The sequence below is a fragment of the Merops nubicus genome, unplaced genomic scaffold (assembly GCF_000691845.1).
Source record: "Merops nubicus isolate BGI_N331 unplaced genomic scaffold, ASM69184v1 scaffold25665, whole genome shotgun sequence".
Taxonomy (NCBI): domain Eukaryota; kingdom Metazoa; phylum Chordata; class Aves; order Coraciiformes; family Meropidae; genus Merops; species Merops nubicus.
In genome coordinates this window covers 1-369 of record NW_008610654.1, presented here as the reverse complement: position 1 = coordinate 369, position 369 = coordinate 1, and the positions used below count along the sequence as shown (strand labels likewise).

Sequence of the window (369 nt, the reverse complement as noted above, 5' to 3'; positions counted from 1 at the left end):
GCCGGGGGTGCATCACCCGCTGCTGGGAGTGGCCCACGGGCAACTTCTCCTGCCCCCAGTGCCACGAGACGGCCCCGGAGAGAACCCTGAGACCCAGCCGGGAGCTGGCACGGGTGCTGGAGGTGGCCAAGAGGTTGAGCTGGCAGGTGGCCAAGGGGGAGAGGGTGGAGGAGGAGGAGGAGGAAGGCTGCAGGAAGCACCAGGAGCCCCTGAAGGTCTTCTGCAGGGAGGAGGAGGAGCTGATCTGCCTGGTGTGCCGGGAGTCCCGTGCCCACCGTGCCCACCCCGCGCTGCCCGCGCCCGAGGCCGCCCGGGAGTACAAGGTAACAGGGGAACTTCTCCCTCCAGGAGCCAAATTTGGCACCTTCT

General features: G+C 68.3%; 1 pseudogene; it reads left to right on the top strand.

Annotated features, from left to right (window-relative positions):
* The first annotated feature begins 59 nt into the window (after positions 1-59).
* On the top strand, positions 60-323 carry LOC103773610 (annotated as a pseudogene).
* Positions 324-369: the final 46 nt, after the last annotated feature.